The sequence below is a fragment of the Ambystoma mexicanum genome, chromosome 11, assembly GCF_040938575.1.
Source record: "Ambystoma mexicanum isolate Mex_15411 chromosome 11, UKY_AmexF1_1, whole genome shotgun sequence".
In the NCBI taxonomy this organism is placed as follows: Eukaryota; Metazoa; Chordata; class Amphibia; order Caudata; family Ambystomatidae; genus Ambystoma; species Ambystoma mexicanum.
Genome location: NC_090934.1, coordinates 1,029,655,446 through 1,029,670,147, shown reverse-complemented (window position 1 = coordinate 1,029,670,147; position 14,702 = coordinate 1,029,655,446). Strand labels below are relative to the sequence as shown.

The window sequence follows — 14,702 nt, the reverse complement described above, 5'->3', positions numbered from 1 at the left end:
TCCTGATGTATTTATTTGAAACCATTAAGTACTTTTCCTGCCAAATCATGGGTTGTGGAGGTGTTGCCCACACCTCTGTATAGGATTCATCTTTGGTTGTTCCCAGATATCTTGCGCATGAAAAAAGGGGGAAAACTTCTCGTTATATTATAATTTTTAATTCATTGTGTCTTTATTGTTGTTGTAGTGATCCAAGTAGTCAGCGTACGCGTGTTTCGACCTCTCAGGGTCTTTATCAAGGCTGAGTCACTAACATTTTTGTCAATGTATGCAACAGTGGTGATAAAATGTGACAGTACGTAGAGATATAGTTTGTGATTTGACATTGTACAGTAGTCATGTGAAGTGCGTTATTTGACAAAATATAGTGGTTTTGGTGGGAGGGAAGAGGGAGAGGAAGGAAATTAGGAAAACTTAGTTACACCTGTTGGTACTTTGTTAATTCTTAGGCTGAATACTGTACTGCTAGGCCGGACACGATAGGCCCTACTTGGGGCGTTAATGTCCATAGACCCAGTGGTGTGGTGATTCACAGTGGTTTGCTGTAGTGGATGGCTTTCAATGCTAATCCTGATACACTGAGACAAGTAGTGCCCCGATGGGCATGGATCTGCGAATGATGAAGGTGTGGAGTAATTGTTAGGTTTCTAGAATATAAATATTAGGCCACCCGGACCCCTGGAGTATGCCCGTTATGCCTCTTTAATCAGTGCCATCATGCCCCGCCCACCACCCTTTGGGATCAGGTACGCACTCTAATCTGAGGAATATAATTCTTTGTCCGTGAATGAAACGGGCCAGCACCACACAGAATATCACTGCCCTACTATGCAAATGGGTCCGTTAACTGCCAGTGTCTCCCACATTAATCTGTGCCATCACGCCCCATCAACCATCCGGGATTCAAGTAAGCACCTCCACCCTACATTGTGGACTCTAACTCACAAGATGCATCGCACTTGGCCCCACCAGCACACGCTTCATTCAATCTTGCCAACCCCTTTTCACAACCACGCATGTAGATGTATAACCAGGCATACATGTGGGCGAAACAATAAATCAAGCTCTACATAGATTTTATTCAGATGCGATGCAAACAGCCTACATGAGGTTCACGTAACTCATAAGAGGATGAATGCCACGAGTTCCCCTGAACACCCATGCGCCAAGGAGCAGTGTCACAATGGAAAAAGAATGAACAGCGCATGCCCAGGAGGGAGTAGTGCACTCCCGGGAAGTCATGATGACTTGCATTAGAACCAGCACCAATGCGCATCCGATAAGTGTCTTCTTAACAAGGCAGCAAGCGAACCAAGACAGTGCCACAAACGCCAGCAGCGCGTCTATACAAGGAGCTTGAGACCAAACGGCCAGGTAAGTACAGATTCAATGTAAAGCACTGGTTCCCGCTTGGGATAATCCGACGGCTACCAGAGTACTAGTTCCAGCAATGGATAATCCCAGAAGTCTTGGGGCTGCTGAGCTACCATCCATTTACTGCCCCTGGACACCAACGAAACACCAATTTTTACAGGCACAAATCTGCACGTAAATTAACTAAACATCCCAACTACTTTTCACCTAAACCTGAACTCCCCACCTCAGGCCAGTAGATCAATTTTCTATGTTTGTTTGATAAATGCCATCTGGTTTACCTGTATCTGTATGTAACTATGCATGTTGAACTCTAGCCTAAGATCTTAAGCTGTAGGAGAACTGCCAGTGGTCATGATTCTGGATCCTTTCATTATGACTGCCAGTAGGCCATACCTACCGCACCTGTTATCTGTATGTGACCATGCCTCCTCCACACTAGCTTGTCAAATACGTTGTACCTGCAACAGCGCCTCAATGCGTACAGGTTTGTATATGCGCTTTACAAATGAAATAAATAGATGAATTTAACATTACACCCCAGTTCACATACGTACCAACTACATATGTGTAATCACTACAAGCATATGCACAGATGCATGGCACAATGAAGGCTCATGGACTTAGTTACTTGGGGGCCAATCAAGCAATGGGCCATAATGCAACCTCCCCCCCCCCCCCCCCCCCGAGTGCAGAGCCCGCCCGCAGATCCATCTCTTTTGTTGAATCAATCTTTTTCACCAAAGACCAGCACTTTTTGACTTATAAACCCTAACGTGGGCTGTAAATTTTAATCTTCATAAAAAGCAATAGGTTGCAATGTATATGAGCACAACAAACAGTGACCTTACGCACTATACGTGCACCAAGTGACAAGTGAACATAGAGCCCAATCTCAGCACACACTGCTTCAATATAAACAGTCTTCTGGCACAGGACATAGCCACACCAACTGCCCCCAGTTAATTAACACCAAGATCGGACCACGCCTTTAGACAGGGCAGGATCACATGCCAGCAGCCCTTAAACTTCAAGCTGCCAAGAAATAGCCCACTTGACATAATATTTAGATTCTAGAAACCTAGCAATTATTCCACACCATCATTCGCAGACCCATGCCCATCGGGGCACTACTTGTCTCAGTCTATCAGGATTAGCAGTGGAAGGCATCCACTACAGCAAACCATTGTGAATCACCACACCACTCTGTCTATGGACATTAACGCACCAGGTAGGGCCTATTGTGTTAGGCCTAGCAATACAGTATTCAACCTAAGAATTAACAAAGTACCAACAGGTGTAACTAAGTTTCTCATTTCCTCCTGCCTCTTCTCTCCCACCAAAACCACTATATTTTGTCAAATAACATACTTCACGGGACTACTGTACAATGTCAAATTGCAAACTATGGCTGTACAGAGTAATGTAACATTATATCACCACTGTTGCACACATTTACAAAAATTGTAATGACTCAGCCTTGATAAAGACCCTGAGAGGTCGAAACACATGTCGGCTTACCACTTCGATCACTGCATCAACAATAAAAAACAATGAATTATAAAGGATACATTACTCACCGTAATCGTATTTCTGATGCTTGTATCTGCTTAGATTCACATGCTATGCATAGGCCGACATCTAGTGAAAGCTGCGAAGTATTACAGTTGTTGTTTTCGAAACTCGAAAAGGGACGTCGACAGGGCGTGCCAGTAATATTATCCATAGTGTGAAGTCCACTGTACCAGTGGTCCTTTTTCCCCTTTCTTTCATGATAATTTCTTGATAATCTCTGCCCAAAAAGTACTACTACCTTATTTCTTAGAGTAATGATCAGGAATCTCTATTCTCAAGCTCGAGCCATGGGTTACTCAACAGGCCAAACCTGAATGCCTTTTTGTACTCTCCAAGCAGCAGGTGGTACTTCACCTTTGTTTCGTGTTTTTGTCAGGCAGTGCCATTCATACTGAATAAATTAGAAGTTACTCACCGTAGTACTAACGTACTCTTAGTCTATAGTCCCCTTTCCTCCATATTGTATGGGCGTCCCTTCCAAGGGACAGGAGACGGAACCTTTTTCACCAGAAAAAAAACCTTCCCCTTTAAATTTAGAGGCACACAGAGGTGCGGCCGAGGGAGCATGCGCTACCCTGACTCAGCCCTCCGTCGCCACACCTCAGTCCCCATTGACGCAACAACAATAGATTTACCATTGCCTAATGACACCAGTATTATTAGGGGGGAGGTTAGAAGGGGGAATGGAGGCAAGGGGACTATGGACTAAGAGTATGTTAGTCACTACGGTGAGTAACCCTTAGGTCCCATCCCCTTTCCTCCATACTGTATGGGCGATTACAACTGAATGTAGCCCCAGGGTGTAGAGGAGACCCTCCTTAAGCAAATAGGTTCCTGAGAACCGCCTGTCCGAAGGCCCCATCAGATCCAGAGCCGGCATCCGAACAGTAGTGCTTATAGAAAGTCGAGGCAGAGGCCCAAGTGGCCGCCCTGCTTAGGACTTGCCAAGGGACATGGCACTGGAATGCGATGGCCGTCGCCCTGACTGAGTGGGCATGCATGTTAGCCGGAAGTGGCTTGTGCTGGCACTCGTAAGCTTCTTTGATGGCAGAGACCATCCAGCGGCACATGGAAGCCTTAGAGGCCCGATAGCCTGGTCTTGAGCCTCCGAAAGTGACAAACAGGGCGTTCGACTTGCGGAAGCCCTTGGTCCTTTCCAAGTAGAATTTTAGGGCACACCTGATATCCAGGCAGTGCAGCACTCTGTGCTTCGTCATTGGGGAAAAAATGTAGGAAGGACTATTACCTCGTTCAAGTGGAACGCAGACGGAACCTTGGGCAGATATGCCAGGTGTGTCTGCATGACTACCTTGTTCTTGTGAAAGGTGGTATATGGTCCAGGTGATCAACGCCTGGATCTCGCTGACTGTGCGAGCCGAAGTAAGACCGACTAGTAAGGCTGTCTTGATGGTGACCAGCCTGATGTCCATGGACGCCATTGGCTCGGATGGTTTGTGCGCCAGGGCACCCAAGACTATGTTAAGGTCCCACACAGGGTGCAGAATCCTAACGGGGGGGGTAGAGCCTAGCGAGACCAGTCATATGTTTCTTGACTATAGGGTTTGAAGAGGAGAAATGCCCTCCTCCGAGTTCCTGTAAGCCCCAATGGCTGCAAGGTATGTGAGACAGGTGGCTGAAAAGGAGAGCATGTCGTCCAAAGTGCATGCCAAGGGGTCAATTGCCTTGGAGTCTGCCCAGTGGCAGAATCTGGTCCATTTGTTTTTTACTGGGACTTGGTAGCTTTGCTCATGGGACCCTGTATGATCTCCAGATTGGCCTGTGAGAGGCTAAGGTGCCGAAGCGTTACCTGCTGTGAGGGCTAGTTTCCCTGGTGCAGGGTGGATGACCCTGCCCCCCAGCTGTGCCAGAGGATGTGCTGGGCCCATCAGAAGGTGAATCGGGGGCACCTCTGAGAGGCTGAGTAGTTCCGAAAACCATGGCCTGCCCGGCCACCATGGAGCTATCAGAATGATGAGGAGTCGGCGGGACTCGTTGATTCTGCAAATTACCCCATGAATCAGGGGAGTGGGCGAAAGGCGTAGGCTTTCATGCCGGTCCACTAGAGGTGAAATGCGTCGCCCAGAGAGCCGGGGCCCTGACCTTGCCAGGATGCGAACTGGGGACACTTCTTGTTGTGCCAGGTAGCAAATAGATCTACGTGGGGGTGACCCCATCTGTTGAAGATCTCCTGAATAATGAGGTTGTTTAGCTGCCACTCGTAGTTGTCCGCTCCCAGCCTGCTGAGCCTGTCCGCTTCCAGGTTGGATTCCCCTGGAAGGTGGACTGCTTTGAGGTAAATGTTGCTTTCCAGGGCCCACTCCCACATGCTGATCGCCAGGATGGGATCTGGTGCCTCCCTGTTTGTTGACGTAGTAAATGCTGGTCGAGTTGTCTGTCTGGACGAGGACAACCTTGCCCATGAGAAGTGGTAGGAATGCTCTGAGCGCTAGCCAGACGGCGTTCAGCTCCAATCAATTGATGTGGTATTCCTGCTTCTGTCGAGTCCAGGTGCCGTGGACCGAGAGATCGCCCAGGGTGGCTCCCCAGCCCACGAGCGAGGAGTTTGTGGTGATGGTGGCCTGCGGAGAGGGCAGCCGAAAGGGCTTGCCCATATGTAGGTTGCAGTCCCTGGACCACCATGTTAGGTCCGGGTGGAGAGATGGAGGAACGTTGATCATCTCTGCTTGGGAGCCCCGCTCCTGATTCCATGAGGCCGCAAAGTGCAGCTGAATCTTCCTCATCCTTAGTCTTGTGTGTGGCAGGGCTAATAGGACCGCTGCCAATAGCACCAGGAGATGTTGGTACCACCATGCAGAGGTCCCTTCTCTGCTGAGGAAGTGGGTGGAGATTTTGTCCTCCGATGGGAAAACCTTCTCTGAGCGTGTGTCCCAGATGAAGCCCAGGAAAGTCATAGTCTGCATAGGCTGCAGCTGTGACTTCTTGAGATTGAGCGAGAAGCCCAGATCGTGCAGTGTGTTAATAAGGGCATGGCAAGAGTAGTGAACCGCTTCCGGAGATGTAGCCCTGACGAGCCAGTCGTCGAGGTATGGGTAGATGTGGAGGCCCTGCGCTCTGGAGGGCAGCCACGGCATTCATGAGTCTGGTAAAGACCGTGGGGGCCAAGTTGAGGCCAAATTGAAGGACCTTGTATTGAAAACCTTGTATTGAAAACGGTAGCCCACGATCCTGAACCATAGGACAGAACAATGGGGCTGACAAATCGGGATGTGTAGTTACGCGTCCTTCAGATCCAGGGAGCACATCCAGTCTCCCCTGTCCAATGTCTCCGCTATAAAAGCTGGCGTAACCATCTTACATTTTTGCAGGGGTAAGGAGAGGTTGAGGGCGGAACCGTCCAGCACAACTCTCAGGCCTGCCTGGTTCTTCTTCTGAATGGCGTAAATCCTGGAATAAAATCCAAAGCCTCGCTGGGAGGCTGGGACCTCCTCCACTGCCTGGCTCTCTACGAGCAACCGGATCTCCGCCAAAAGTGTTGCTGTCCCAACCTGTGGGAGTGGAGGCGAGGAGGGAGGAGATGCTGGGATAGGAAGGCGGTACCCCGTAGATATTACGGAGAGGATTCAGGGATCAGTGAAATTCTAGCGCCAGAAAGGTGCATGGAGACCAAGCCTGCCTCCCACCGGAGACACATGGACTCACAGGGGCGTGTCATGCTTTCTTTCCCTCGGAGGCTGTCGCTGAGGAGGGGGACTGGAAAAAGCCCTTATCCCCCCCCTTTTGTTGTTTGCACCAGCTCTGAGACGGCAAGCGGTCCGGTTGCCTGGATCTGCGTTCCTGGAAGCCGCAGACCCCCTTTCACAGCACTGCCGAGATTGGGTGTACAATTTGGGCATGGTCTTTGTGAGAATGGATAAAGACTTTGCTGTTTGTGAGCTGTTTTTCTTTTTGTCCAGCTCCTCGTCTGTAGAGGAGTGGAAGAGGTCCCCCCCGCGAACGGTAGATCTACAATGAGCTCCTGGACATCGGGGTTGAACTTACTTGCCCGGAGCCAGGCTGACCTTCTCATGTCCATGGCAAAAAAGATGACACGACCTGAGGTATCTACATGAGCCACTGTGGATTCCATGAGGTTGTGCGCCACCAGCTTGGCTTTAGCTAGCCCCGCCTTAAAGCGTGATTGGCACTTGGTGGGGAGTTCCGGGAGGAAGTCCGCAATTTCCTGCCATAATCTGTGGTTGGCGGCAGCCAGCATGGCATCGGCGTTGGCCTGACGTAGATGTAAAGAGGCATTGGAATAGAGTTTCTTGCCATACGCCTCCAAGATATTTTCCTGCTTGCCTAGCAGCGCCGTCGAGGAAGAGGCCGAGGACGACTGGGGCTTGAAGTATAGTGATGCCGCAGCAATTGCCAAAGAGTGTGGCTGATGATGGGCCGACAGCAAGAGTGTATCCCTCTCCACCTGCCTATACTTGGCATTCAGGCGTCGATTGACCGGCTGGGCCGAGTGGGGTTTGAGCCAGCCCTTCTTGGCCAGGGAGACATCGGTCTGTATAGGAATCCCCCGATTTGGCAGAGGGGCGTTGCATGAGGACTTCAGCCAGAACCCCCGCCTCTGCCGGCTGCTCGACCTCGGGTTGGGGTAGGCCCAGATACTCCGTCAGACCAGCGAGAAGTTCGTGGAAGGCCCTGGCTGAGGATGGCGTGTCCGGATCCTCCTCCTCGTCCGTATCCTGTGGATCTGGAGGATCCTGTGGAGGAGGAGGAGTAGATGGCGCCTGAGGCTGGGGTACAGGCGCCCCAGCTGGAGGCTGAGGAGGCGGCGGGGGCCACAGAGTTGGCTGTGGAACCGAAGGCGGCGGCTGCACCAGAGCCAGGGGGTCCAATGGAGCCATCTGTGGTGCCGCTAGCATGGCGGGAATGACTTCCCTGATGACGTCTTTGATGATAGCCCCCATCTAAGGTGATTTCATGAGGCTGAGGAACTTCTCGAAGAGCACCTCCTCACTGGCCAAAGAGGTGGAAGGGGGTACAGACAGGGTAGCAGGGAGCTGCTGGAGTCGCTGCGTACTCTGTCCATATGGAGGCAAAGGGAAGCTGCCATGCGCAAATGAGGGGTAGACTGTAGGCCACGTACCTGGTTGAGGCCAGTCCCACCTTGACACTCATTCTTCACCGAATTCCTGGAATGGCGTTTGACGGGTGCATCTCTCTGGCGCGGCGGCCATTGTGTCCTGGCTGCGTGCCACGTGTTACTCGGCCCGCTGGGCCGCAGCATCCTCAAAAGGCTATTGCGTGTGGACAGTGAGGCCTAAACTGCTCCTCGGGCATAGGCCCGGTAGGTTTGACACTCTCGACCCGGGGGTCGGTACAGCTGCGTTTAGACGCACCCTCTGACGTGTTGCCGGTATTAGTGCATAGCCCCACGGCCATGGTGCCGGTAAAAGGGCAGAGCCCCTCGGGTGAAGACCGGGTAAAAGAACCTTCCGGTCCCACAAAACTGTCACCGGAAGGATCCGAGGATCCCTCGGCCCAGTAGCTGCAACAGCCTCAGTGTGAGTGTTGGTAGAAGGACCTGACAGGTCCCTCCCGCGCAGGTGAGTCCCTGGGAAGGAGTCTCCCTTGCGGGGTGCAATGGAGAATATTGGCCATACCTTGGGCTTGGAACGATGCTTCACAAAGTTCTCAAGATCCTCTGGAGGCGACCTCTGGAAAAGCTACCTCCACCTGGCTAGTCTGTTCTTCAGCACCTTCGAGGACAGCGAGTCACATGCCGAACATGATTTCCAACCGTGGTCAGGGCCAAGACAACGTAGGCAAAGCGATTGGGGGTCTGAATGTTGGGAACAGCCCACTGCAGGATGGACACCTGCTGAATCCTGTAGAAGTCGACATGCGCCAGGGAGGAGCGTGACGCCTGAGGACCGAGTACCTAAATGACAAAAAAGACTAAGAAGAAGTAGCCGCGCATGGAATTACATGGCCGAAAGCAAACCCAGGAGCGCTGGTGAATTCGGCCCGTTCACGTTAACGTGGAAAACGGGGCCGTACCCCCACGCACCTCTAAATTTAAAGGGGTAGAAGGTTTTTTCTGCTGAAAAAGATGGTCTCCCGTCCTTTGGAAGGGACGCCCATACAGTATGGAGGGGACAGGACGTAAGAGTACCTGGGGTTTGCCGCACTGGCCGTTTTTTCTTTCAATGTTGCAGCAGTCAGAATCACTCCCTCCTCTCTGGCAACATTGCCCTCCTGGGTTAAGGAGTTTCTTCTGAGAAACACATTAAAAAAAAATGCATCCTTTTCTTACTAAACACTCTGCCAAAACTATAATCTCTACTTTTGTGTTCAGCAAACTTGGCCTTCCTTTTCATCCTTCCTCCCTCTAGAGAAAGTCCACAACTTTGCTACCTGCACTCTATAACCCACCCAAATCCTCCCCCCACATCTATCGACAACACGCTGGTTGTCTCTCCATGCACAACCACTCTCTTTTCAAGTTCCCTCCCTTATTCAACAAGCTATCAATGGTCTTGCTTCTCAGTACCCATCTGATTGTATCTCTGTTTACTCACACAGTATATCGTTCCCTCTCATCTTGCTCTGCACTCAACCTCACCACAAAATACCCTCCCGGTTTCTCCTCTCTTCCGCTCTTTCTCCCTACTCACCTGCTCCACTGGAAACCACTACCCATGACAATCAAAGCCAACCAAACTGGATCTCTTCAAAGCTTGCCTGTAACTTCACTTAGTTGCTAAAGAGGGTGCTCCCCCCCCCACCCTCTCCTCCATTCTTCCCACCTGACCCTACCACTGCCACCAGTGATGCTTAATAATGTAATTTAGCATATTTAATTAGTCTGAAGCACTTGCCCCATTTTGTTAATGTTACCTTTGTAAGTTACCAGTTTTATAATATACATTTTGTTTCCGTTTGTTTTGTCTTCTTCATTGTATAAGTCCTAATTTTTTGCACCCACAAATTGGCTACTTGTTTTCATGTTTATGCTATTGTACAGGCCTCCTTCGTGGGAATGTTTCCGCCATCTGTAAATGTTACTTCAAGTCATTTCTGATCGAAATGGACATCTGTGATGAATCCTGCGTAGTCATGACTGAACCCAGCCTAAAATCTTCTCTGATGTGGCCAGGGGAAGGAGATGGTGTCAAGGGGACATTGTGACTCCTTTGGGAGGGACACAGTATACATCTTCTTGCAGGGATGAGAGTCCTGTACTCCCCAAATATCTAATGGCATTCTGTCATTGTAAAAGTCCCTCTTATGAGGAAACCTCTGTGCAGAGTTGTCTAGGCAGAATCAGTTATTTGCTTTGGAAATTCCTGAATTACATGTGGCATCCTTTTATGACCATGATTCTGTCTTGGGCAGAAATGTTAGCCCTAATGATAAGGCACATTCAGTTCAACAATCTCACAGAAATTAGTAGGCCTAAAAGACTTAAACCCAGGACGGTGATCAAAAGTGCAGCTGAAGAGGATGTGCAGTCTTGTTGTTTGAAGGCAAGACACCTGAGCGGAACATTTATATCCGAAAGTGGACACAGCTTTGTGGTGGAAGAGGAACAAGCAGGAGAGACTTCATTCTCCTAGGCTGTAGCTTGGGTCGTGTGCAGAGAGGCGAGGAAGCGTACGCGGCGGCGTATATGAGGAGATTGGGAGAACCGTGGTTGCTGAAGGTGGAACCACAGAGGCTCCCAGAAAGAGACCTAGACGGTGAGAAAACCGAAGACACTCCTGAGAAGCCGGAAAGAAGAACCGTGGGGCTGTGCAGCAAATGGAGGACACTGAAGATGCCCACAGTACCCTGTGAGCTTCAGAAGAGGAACAAGGCACCGGGGCGCTTCAAAGTGTTTTTGGCTCCTGCAATTAAGCTACCGGGAGTGCGAGAGCAAAGACATAAGGTGGGGTAGGCAAAGAGTCGGATGAATGCCTAATCAAACCCCTTAATTGGTGAGAATGCAAGAAGGGTGCAATTCGCCATTTAAGAGAAGTTAACATGGGGAAACTTGTAACCCACATTGCCAACAGCCAAAAGGCTATCTAAAAGAAGTGAAATTTCAAGAAGGGCGCAATTCTCCATTCATGAGAAGTCAACTTGGGGAAATCTGTAACCCCACCTTGCAACTGTATAGACACTATAACCAAGAGATAAAAAGGGCCACAAGGGCACAATTCTTCTTTGCCGAGACACCAGTTTGTTAAATCTGTAACCCATATTGCCGCCAAGAATAGATCAACTTTAGTACTAGGAGTTTTTCTCCTGGCAGGAGAGTGAACCAGCAAAGGGACCATTTAGTGTTAGGTCTGGCAGGCGAGTAGACCAAGAAAGAAACGGTTGATTGGAAGAAATGTGGTTGGGTCAAAAAGGTGTTGTGGAGAGACATTGACAACTACATCAGTTTTACAAATTGCTGTATCCCCAAACAGTAGTGGTTGTGCAATCCTGACAAAAGCAATCCAATACTTTTGACGAGTTAACATTTACTTTGAAATCTGAGAAAGATATGTTCTAAAGTAAAACAGTTGTCTTGGCTTATGAACGAGATATTTGCCTTATTAAGAAGGATATTGTAGAGGAGAACTACTGCTTTCATTTTTTAACAAATGGTTAGGGAAAAAGACGTTTGCTTTACCAAGTGGAAAAATGCAGTGGATCGAAAAGACATTTTTGTGCTGAACTGAACAGATCCTTGTTTAATCAGAATTTATCTAAGGGTATTCCTGAATTGATCCAGGGGAAGGGAGTCTAGCCCTGGTCACAAAGAGTGCCTTCACAAAACAACTCTTCAGGGAAAACAAGATTCTCATTGGTGCTCTTTACTACTCTTCTGTAAATGATGCTCCTCTCCTTCTAGATATCGTTTCCCAGAAGGGCAGCCTTTTTGCCACTCTTGTTTCCCCACTACTCAAGTAACCAAAGACTGATGGGGGTAGGGTCGCGTTCTGCTTCCCCCTTGGTTTTGGCAATGTGTGTTTATCCCAGCTTTTAGCATAGGTTGTACGAAGTATGGGCAACAGGTTTCAGTGTGTATAGACTTTGCATAGCCCGCCTTCTGCTGTTGGCATTTTTGCTAGATTCTATTTTGCATAGGTCTTAGTCGCTTTTGGCTTGGGCAATGCTTATAGGTAATAACTCTAAACAAAGTCACCCCCCCCCCCCCCCCGAGTTACTGGTTTTTACACAGACTCACACTAAGTTTACTGTCATTTGGCTTTGTTATTATAGGTTTTAGCTGCTTTTCCCTAGTTCGGTATTCAAAATAAACTTGGGACCCACTTTCACTCATACACAAGGGCTGCTTCTACTACTTTGCAATAGTTTGGTATTCAAAATAAGCTTTGGAATCACTTTCACTCATGCGCGAGTGCTGCTTTATACTATTTCCGCATTCCCAATTCTTCTCTGCACTACTTTTACTTATGCGCAAGCGTTGCTCACTCGTCAAACGCCTGATTTGGACACGCAAACGGGGAGAGAGCGCTTTGGGATCACTACCAACTTGTGAACTCACCGGGTAAGACGTGTGCTTCTATTCTGCTTGCAGGACTTCTGCTGGTGTCACTCCTCACGAATTGGCAAACTGCTTCTGTTAGTCAGCATTCACCCACACCACCTGTAAGTGAAACTCCTCTTGCGGCTCCCTGGTGCACGCCAGCCACCAGAGATAGCCTCAAAGCCCTCAGGTGCACACCATTCACTGGAGACAGCCTCTTGGGAAGGAAAGCTTCCCTCGCTTTCTCTTCCCCCCCCCTTGCAGCCAATGCAGAAAAGGTCACCAGCGGTTAAGGTTCTCTCTCCTCCAGCTTCTTCCTGGGCTGCCAGCACGAACTACGATGTTGCTGCTTTTTACTTCCTCTGCTCCTCTCCAACAACTATGGCCTGCACCTGAGGGGGGCTTTTAAACCAGTCTCCCTCAGGTGTGGGTCATCAGCAATAATGAGCGGACCAATCCTGCAAAATAGTACCTTTTCGGTACTCTTCTTCGTCCCAGTACTTGGGGACTTATGGGACTTGAAATATTAGGTTTTCTTATTTCTGTTTTACAAAAAGCTTTTCATGTGGCCAGGGTGGTGAGGCTGCTACCCGATAGTCCCACTGGGGGTGGTAACTCAGCAGGAGCATCTCATGGGGAGAAAGAAGCCACGAGGAATGATGATCACTCACCAGAAACAACACACACACACTCTGGGTTTCCTAGATGCTCCTATTTGCCAGCTGTCATTTAAAACCAGAGCAGGAAGAGAACGATGGAGTCTTCAAGCTCGGCCCGCTCTGGACCGAGAACATGGCACAATCCATGCCGATCCTGTGTGCTGAAAGGCAGATGGTGGTGTGAGAAACCTGAAGGTGTCTCACCTGCTAGTCCCTGGAGATCTGTCATCCAGGTGCCCAGGACATGGCCATTGCTATTGGATCCAGTTCCTGGGGGCGGACCAGTGAGGGAGGGTCACCTGGATGAGGGCTCTTCGGAGAGTGGAAGTGGCACACCGACGGGCGAGACGCAGAACCCCATTCCCTGTAACACCTTTTCCCCATCCTAGCCCATAAGACAATGAGCTCTACCCCGTGCCCCTTTTCCGTCACAAAGACTTTTTTACACAGGGAAAGACAACACTCTGTTGTCTTTCCACCAGAGCCGTTTACCTGATATGTCCCAACACAAGGGTCTGGCAGAGTCAGGCAATTGACCAGAACCACACACACCTGACAGCCCTTTACCTTCCCCACAGGGATAAAAGGCGGAGCATGAAAGCACACAACGAGCAAGGCCGAACGCACAAGGGGACAGCTATTCCAGACCGGCAGTTCAAGAGGAGGAGAAAAGCAGAGACCTGAAAGGATGAGGAGGGAGATGCCCTTGCCTTTTTCAACTCATTACTTACAAGACCGGGAAGCACAGCTGGCGTGTGGGAAGACAGGTGTCAACAGTGCACAGGGGCCTCCAGTATGGATGATAACAGGCGGGGAGGCACGCTGGCTACCTTGGTACCATCCTTGACTCCAGAGGCCAAACAGACCAGCGGGTTCAACACAGCCGGTTAGTCAGTGAAAGCTGATAGCAAACCGAACTGTGTTAGCCCAAGCTTGCAAGTGGCAACATTATATGTGAACAAAGAACTTGTGTTTCGACCTTTTAAGAAAACTGAGAGAAGGGCTAGCTGCAGAGTAGTCAGGTGCCACAGGAGTGCTCATTCAAAGGACTCTGGCTGGACCCTTTTGTTTTGTGGGGAAACTACAAGTCACAGAAGGCCCTAGGCGAGGGCAGTGTGAGGGTCAGAGTGGTCCTACAGAGGTCACACAAAATCCTCTGTACAATTGAAAGTCTCTAACCCATTGCTGAACGAAAACTAGTGAACAGGAACGTTTAGAAACTCATGAACTGTGTTAACGGTGGCTAAGTGAACCAGACAGGGGGAAGCCTAGGGAAAGGCTAAGAAAGTAAATCCCGAATGTGATAAAACTAAGTGAACTGTGAAATTCGTCTGCGAATTGGGGTGAGATCTGATACAGCTGAGAAGATTGTGCTAAGACTGAAAGGCTATAGTGAACCAGACGGAGGGTGGGCCAAGTTGCAAGAAGGATCCGAGCCCGGCAAAGGAAGAACCAAGGGGCAAAGAGCAATCGCCCACGGTGCAAGATCACCAAAAGAAATGTTATTTTGGTCCAGCAGGCCTTCTAAGGCAAGAGACTTTGGGACAAGAGACCTGGCCCTTACGGTCCTAATATTGTCAAATGTAATAGTGAACCTCGTGCTGGAGAGGCCCAGGAGTGTG

The 14,702-nt window shown here is 49.5% G+C and overlaps 1 protein-coding gene across 10 annotated transcripts in view; it reads right to left on the bottom strand.

Moving 5' to 3' along the window:
• AKAP13 (A-kinase anchoring protein 13) overlaps window positions 1–14,702 on the bottom strand; it is a 1,883,770-nt gene that overhangs the window by 881,411 nt on the left and 987,657 nt on the right. The gene's annotated exons all lie outside the window — the stretch shown is intronic.